General features: G+C 35.7%; 1 long non-coding RNA gene across 2 annotated transcripts; it reads left to right on the top strand.

Annotated features, from left to right (window-relative positions):
• The first annotated feature begins 681 nt into the window (after positions 1–681).
• LOC141621760 (uncharacterized) lies at positions 682–4,550 on the top strand. Of its 2 annotated transcripts, XR_012532649.1 has the most exons (6): positions 682–759; positions 926–998; positions 1,204–1,313; positions 1,426–1,600; positions 3,428–3,565; positions 4,272–4,550. It is a non-coding gene; the product is annotated as an uncharacterized LOC141621760 (long non-coding RNA). The 2 variants fall into 2 exon arrangements; XR_012532650.1 differs by lacking the exon at positions 1,204–1,313.
• The last annotated feature ends 2,672 nt before the right edge of the window (positions 4,551–7,222 follow it).

Genomic DNA, 7,222 nt, shown 5'->3' with positions numbered 1-7,222 from the left:
AATCATGAAACACTTTATTCAAAAATGTTGCTTTTATTGATATATGGCATCACTTTAAGAGAAGTGTTGCATTGTATTGTTATAAATGCAACGTTTTGACACAAATGTTGCATTTTGTCGCAACACTCAAAGCAACAATAGCAACATTTATATTCTCCGGACGAAATTTCGTCATTTAACGCTTAAACTATGTGCGAAATAAAAGTTAGGCGCCTATTTAATGCTTATGTTAATTGTAAAAGTGAAGTTAGGCGTCATTCTTAATTTTTCACTACTACAATTTTAGGCTAAGAGGACGCCGATTAGAGCCCGGTTGAGAGCAAAACCGTCTTATATCAGCCAATTATTTCTCGTGTCATTAGTGATAACACAAAGAAGACGGTTTAAAAAGAGACCCGTTCTCGTTTAATAAGCAACAAAGACGGTTAGTCAACATAACCGTCCTCTTATTAATAACAATAAGTCTTGGTATAGACGGGTGACACTACTACAAAAAAACCTCAAAGACACCACTAATAAGAAACCTGTTAGACTTTTAAACCAGTTTCTTAAAATAAGAGACCGTTTATTTGTGCAAACCGGTTTCTTAAAACAAGATAAGAGATGTGTTGAAGCTAAACCCGGTTTCTTAGCTAATCTTATTTTATTTTACTAAATTATAATTAACGAAAAAAAAACCTTAACTGCTCCTTGCTTAAAATTTTAGGGAACACGATGCGCGATGGTTTCTCCCCAATTTCCTATCCTCCTTTTTTTTGTGTAAGTTTTCCTTTCTTTGTTCCTAATTAGACATTAAAACCTTCAATTTTGCCCTAAAAATCATTGAGATAGGTTCTTTGACATCCTAATTAGAGATTAGAGCAACTTTAATTCAATTATTCAGCCTACTAATTCTTCCTCTTGTGCTCATAAATCTGAATTTCAGATGAAGGAGGAGGCGATTCGGGGGACGATATGGTGCTGAAAGAACCCTAATTTGGACATTCGTTGGATTGAAGGTAATTGAATGCTTTTACAACATGTGCCTTAGATTGTTGCATGTACTATACTAATAGAATTTGTGTGTGTACCGTATGTCCACATTATTGATGAATTTTTTTAAACCTTTTTAGTCATGATTTCGGTAAGTTGCCGATGGTATAAAGGGATTTAAATTACTGGTATCGTGCTAAATTTGTGTGTGTACCGTTTGGGTGTTTTTAGGGAATATTTGGTCTATTTGGTTGGTGCTTGACTATGTCATTTGGTTTGAAATTCGTTGATGGAGAATATTTTTAAGTCGAAGGCACGATGACTAGAGCACGAAGGTTTTGGTTGGTACCCTGCTGCTATTGTCTGTTAAATGCTGTCGCCTATTGAATTTGTAATCGTGTTGGTGTTGTACTGTGTTAGCTGATTGTTAATTGATGTCATGATGGATGCCAGGTGCCTGCGGCTCGCTGCTAGTTGTTCCTATCGCTGCTACCTGTAAATATTAGAAGTTGCTGCTACATTTTGCCCCTTGCTGTTGTTGCCTGCTGACTGATGTCTGCTGCCTGTATGAATTTGGTCATTTGTACGACACCGGCAAGACATTCAGTGCCTTTATCGCAAGTTTCAGGTATTAATTTTATTCGATCAAAATTCCTTCGAATCTTTAACAGTTATTTTTAAATTTGATTTAGAGTTAGGTGAAATTTAGATCTGACATTACGCGTTATTCCAATTTTGTCAGACTTTTAAAGTCTAAAACTAACCAATTAATTCCAATTTCATGTCTGCTCTATGAATTTGGTCATTTGTGGAATAGTTAGCGGATTGCAACTAAGGAAAGGAAAGTGGATTATTGAGAATTAAGATGGAACATATGAAAATACTCCGTAGTTACCTTGATTGATTAGGTATAGTGCCACTAATTTTTCGCAACCTGTATGAAATTTGATTTTTGATACGAGTATTATGTTAGAATTGAGCCGTCATAGTTTAATTTGCAACTGATTTGCTCAAAATTGTAACTCTGTCAACACTCCTTCTTTGGGTTGCCGAAAAATCAAAATAATTTCATTACAATTTTATGCAAGCGAATATGAACTTATACCAAAAAAAATCAAAATGTGGTGAGAGTAGACACCATCATGGCAACACTACCTATACTGATTTGAGGGTAGGTGTGTTAACCCACAGTTTACTGTCAAGGGTGTGTTGCATTCATGAGATTATATAAATTTTTGTATGGTGTGTTGCAGTTTTCTTCCCCTCTATGGATTTCGAGGTGTTGCTGCACATAAGCTACTTGAGATAAATAGCTCGTAAACTGCTTGCCATAGACCAAATTGTCATAATTGAGATGAGCTTATGCATTGGTGTCCTGTAGTGTAGCCGGTAAAGTGTTACTTTTGACCATCATGGTTTTAAGTCTGTCACTTTCCGAAACTGTCACTGCGATTCTCTGATCTCTTTATCCGATAACATACCAAAGCGTCATCAAAGCTATCATTATTGTAGTAAGGCCATAATTCATATTACTTGATAGCAACAACATTCCCCATTTTGGTCACAGTATGATCCCAACCACTGTTCATTTTCATTCAAATTTTACACATCTAATTAAAAATCAAATTTATGATGCTCACTACCAAAACCAGCATTTACTAGTTAAACTAGCTGACATTTGTTGTGATAAGGCCTCATGAGACGTAACTTTATGGCACTACTACAAATAAATAGAAATAGTGTGTGATTATAGTGGTATTGAAACCCTATGCTTTTAACCACCCAAAACTATTACGCGCCCACATGAAAGTAATTTATCAGTCTCGTTCTTTTCTTTACGTTTTCCGTAGTCATTTTTTTACTTCTTTGTTCTAAGTATCTAAAAGTTGGTTTTTGCTCATGTACATGTCTTTTCATTTTATAATTCAATTCGTCAGTTTTTGTGTAAAAAAGCTAACATAATGAAATAACCGAGACGGAAACACAATAAAGGAAAACATTACCTGCTGCACAAAGTATAAGAAGTGGAAATAGGCCAAATAGCCACTATTATTAGCATGTGCAAACAACAAGTAAACTAGGTTTCATAAACATTGAGCTACCTTATATCACCATTTTTGGGGTTAGTTCTTTCAAGATTTGGAAAAATTAGATAAAAAAAGTGAAGGGTAGATAATGGTTATTTATAATGTAGTTGAAACTCCTGGGTGTATGGATATGGTCAATGACAAGCGAGTTTATGGATATGCCTTTATTCGTGGTTTAATTGCCTTATCAGCTCATATGCCTGTTTGTAGTCCTGTACTTAAAAGCAAGAGAGTTGTGGGGGAGGGATATCACATTTTACCTTTCTGCGTCGCATTTGCACCTGAAAACCGAAAGTAAGCAGATATTTAATTTTGTCATTTGCTTGTGCTTATTTAGAGTACCTTGTTTGTTTATGCTACATGATTAGATAAAAGAAGTGTTGCCCCATGACGAGCCATCCTATAAGAAAAAAGCAAGTGAGCCATCTAGCGAGGAGCCGCCCTCTGATGAGGTTTAACGTGCTCCAAAGGCCACCATTTCGAAGTTTCTTATCCGAACACTACAGGTAGTCAAATTAAATTATCTCTACCACTATATCATATTTATGTATCTTCTTTGTGCTGTCTTGGATAAACAAAATTCAGATTTCTGTCAATATTTTATCAGTGAAAATTAAGCAATTTCTGTCATTATGTTATTATTGTTAAGCATCAACCATAAAAGTAACGTTTGTGCTGAGAGTTAACCTTTATTCTCTCTCATCTCACGTCTTTGATGACTGCCGCCAGCCCTCTTGTACAATTACTATGATGTACTTTGAAATTATGATAAATTTGAAATGTGCATGCTTAGGCTTAGAAATGTGCTGACGGTTAACCTCTATTCTATCCCATCTCACGTCTTTGAAATGATTAATTTGAAATGACAGTTATTTGATGGTATGATGGTCATTTGGTTTGCTTGTTTTTTTTTAGCTTTCTCTAAGGTGACAAGCTGTATTAGCTAGTAATAAGATCAGATATAATCAGATATTGATTCTTTGATGCAATTCTCGCATTACAACCTGTTGTTCCCATTTGAGTTTTTGCTTGTTATTTGTTGATAACTATTGTTGTTATGCACATAAGATTAACTCTAACTTTCCATTCATCAACCATATGTTAATCCGTCCTTTGGTTACTCTGCATTATATTTCCTAATAAGGCACAATCAAAGCCTTTAAATATTCCGCGATCCTCAAATCTAATTGTGTTCCATTTTTTACGTTACAGGTTGCATTTGAGGTATTAATATTTTGCTGTGGGCTGATTTTCTGTTCGGGTGGCAACATATATATGGTCCAAAGTACATCAATGAAGACTTTTAATATAATAATCGTTACTCATTTGTTCTATTTAAACATTTGCTACATTTTTTCTACTTAAAACATTTGCGAAGTTCTACTTTTGATTATTTTTGGAAATGTAATTGACATTCATTTTGAGACTGAATCTATTGCAATTTTGGAATGATTTGCAATTGAATGCACAATTAGTGAGAATTACAATTAAGTATTGTCTTTGGAGAAAGTAGTGTTGCATTTGTTTATTACAAGTGTTGTTATTGGACGTAACTAGTGTTGCGTTTACGAAATAAAAATGTCGCATTTGTTTGTTATTAATGTTGCTTTTAAACATGAAAAGTATTGCATTAGTCTAGGAAGTGTTGCTATTTTTTCACAAGAAGTGTTGCATTAGCAAATAAAAATGTTGCCTTTGAAATTGAAAAAAGCGTTGCATAAACATAACATATGCAACACTTTATAAAAGTGTTGCATTAAGTGTTGCAATGAGCTAATGCAACAAGACTTTATGTAGCACTTCATTAAGTGTTGCATAAACTCTAAAGCAACATTTATACAACATTATGCAACAATAGCGAAGTGTTGCTACAGGTTCACAATGTAGTAGTGCTATGATAGTGTCATAGTCATTCACTGAACCTAAATAAGTTGTTGGTCACATGAAATCGATTTCTAATATTTCCGCCATTAGAACGATTATGTATGCCATTAAATGCACAGGCCGTGATGAATCATATGCTTGGAGCATAATAAGTCAATAACAAGTTAATTCGAATAAAGGTCTTTTGAAAGCCTTAAAGAACATCCTTTAAGATTCTTGAGAAGAATTGAGGATTCATTCTTATGTTTGGATGATATACTAAGTTGTGTGTTGAAGGGTTACACAAACTTTAGTTTCCAAACCTATAGGGATTTATCGAAATCCTAGGCTGATTTTATTGACTTAGGAGTAGGAGATTAGAGAAATGTTTTAGTTTCAACCATTGCAAGTTCTACAAACAGAATCTAAGTGCATTGTGATAAGATGGTCAACGTAGGGAATGAGAATAGATCCCTCTACCAAAAACATTATCACAAGTCATATAATAACAATGGGAGCATCTTCCAAGTACAAGAGCCCAAGTCTAGTAAGAAGACTAAACATCTACTTAGATAAATTTATGTCATTAGAAATGACATTGAATAGGAGGAAATAGCAATTCATAAAGTTGGAATGTATGTATACATGGTATATCCACTTACCAAACTTTTATTGTAATTTAACTAGTGTAAAATGTACACTATAGATTATAAAATATGAAGTAGTAATTATGTATTGACAATTCACATATGATAATCGCATTAATCGTTTGAGTTTCTTTAAACTCATCTATCACTTTGTTATATCCAAGTGGGTTGTTGAGACAATATTGAACCCCATTGAAGTGAACTGGATTGACATAATATGAACCCCTGGTTACTTATAGGATGTGACGTCTCGAAGTGACTAGAGTGTGATGCGATTGATGGCAAGTTCAAGTGCCATAGGGTCATATGGGATGACTAGTCGATCACATTGACAAACTGTAAGGAACACTCTGTTGGGCAGTGACCGCTTGTAGAGTTATGAAAATTCATAAAGCCTGGTCGTGGAAAGAGCTACTATAGTATTCATATGAGTCAATTCTTTTGACTAGAGACTATTCGCCCAAGTTGGCATAAGTTTCTAATTGGCTTTGATTTATACTCTACGACTGTCGTTACTGAAGTCAAATTAGTATATTTTGGGTCATGATGAACTGTGGCTATACGAAGGGAATAGTGCGATAGGAATTGTCCACCCCCTTGTCAGGGTTGTTTAAAATCTCAGGGCCACTCGAGGAGTAGTGAACTGAAAATGCGTGGCCACGCTCGAAAGGTATCTACGGTAGATATTTCCGGTCAGACAGTTACTCTCCAGATCGAGGAAACCACTCAAGATATGATCAAATGCAAGTACGACCTACAAGCCACCTTGAATTGAGTGGGAGATTGTAATAGGTGATGTGACCATAATTTAAGCACATTTAGTCCCCGAATTAGCCTTGTCCCCATGCTTTTTAGTGCATATTTGGGTCATTTATTGTCTTTAATGCTTTGTTTTGCATATTCTTTGAGGTTTTGTGTCCTTGGTAGGAAAGGAGTGGCAAATCTTGCATTTTCATGGCAAAATGAAGCTAAATTGATTGAATTCAATGACCAAGCATCAAGAGGAGACAAGATTGGAAGACCCTTGTACATACTATAGTAGATGGGCAATGATGAGAAAAAATCCTTGCATCCCCGAGGTAATCCTCAAGGATTCTATGAAGAAAAAGGAAGAAAAGAAGAAGGAATGAAGCTGTAAGACAATCCGAGCGGATTGCCCTGAATCCGCCCGTCCGAGGCCTACAATCCGAGCGTCTTCCTCAGCTGGACGCTCGGCCAAAACCTCCCAAATCCGCCCGTCTTCCCCCTCTGGACGCCCGTCCAGAAACACCCAAATCCGCCCGTCCCGTGCATAAGACGCCAGGATTCCCTGACAGCCTTTACGTCTTCTACAACTTCAAGGAAGGATGCACATCTTTTTCTAAGACCGGCGAAAAAGAGACCGGAGTCTGCCTAGAGACCGGCGATTCCTCAAGGACTTAATCGTCATTTAAGCCCTTAGTAAACCCTAATTTATGTACCTAATCCCCATTATAAATACCCCATTAGTCTAATTAGAAGAGCATGTTCTTCTTAGCAATCTTTAGTGTAGTTAATATCAATCAAATCTCTCTTTAATCTTGTAATCAACATTTAATCAAGTTTTAATACAAGTTTTATTTCCTTAATCTCTCTCTTGTTCATCCTTTATTTTGGGTAATTGAAGATTATTTG

This window comes from Silene latifolia, chromosome X, assembly GCF_048544455.1.
Source record: "Silene latifolia isolate original U9 population chromosome X, ASM4854445v1, whole genome shotgun sequence".
NCBI classification, from domain to species: Eukaryota; Viridiplantae; Streptophyta; class Magnoliopsida; order Caryophyllales; family Caryophyllaceae; genus Silene; species Silene latifolia.
The sequence above is the reverse complement of the archived record's forward strand: the minus strand, read 5'-3'. Positions and strand labels throughout refer to the sequence as shown.